This window comes from Canariomyces notabilis, assembly GCF_033297395.1.
Source record: "Canariomyces notabilis strain CBS 508.74 unplaced genomic scaffold N656scaffold_25, whole genome shotgun sequence".
NCBI lineage: Eukaryota > Fungi > Ascomycota > Sordariomycetes > Sordariales > Chaetomiaceae > Canariomyces > Canariomyces notabilis.
Window position 1 is genome coordinate 470545 of NW_027041847.1, and position 607 is coordinate 471151.

The following is a 607-nucleotide window of genomic DNA, read 5'->3' on the forward strand; positions in this document are numbered from 1 at the left end:
TCCGGCCTTTGTTGAAGTGGATTAACTCCGACTTGGCCCCGTTAAATTCCATGCCGTGGGCCTCAGCCCACTGCAGACACGTGGCTCAGGCCTCCTCCAGTTGTCGGCAGTTGGCCTATGGGTTCAGGCCGAAGGCCAGAAGATTGGTATCGTCAGCAAAGCCCACAAGGCTAATATTGGGGTGCTGTCGCTTTAATACTTTATATAGCGAAGCTATATATAGTATGAAGAGGATTGGGGAGAGCGGAGATCCCTGGGGTACACCGGCTTGTATAGCGGTCTCCGGGGCCGTCTGGCCATCAAATAGCAAGGTGGCCTTACGGCCTGTAAGCCAGGACCGTACCCACCTAACTAGCCACTGTGGGAACCCAAGATCCCGCAACGTGGCCAACAACCGGGTGTAGTTGACCCGGTCGAAGGCTCCCGCCAAATCCAACTGCAGAAGAGAGGCCGAGGCTCCTTGCCGCCAGGCCTCCTGGACCTGGGCTACAACCAGCCGAATGGCCAGTTCTGTAGACCTGTGTTCCCTATTACCCATCTGCTCGTCGGGCAGTAGGCTGTAGGCCTCGGCCGCCTCCGTAATCCTTCTTGTAACCACAGCTTCTAC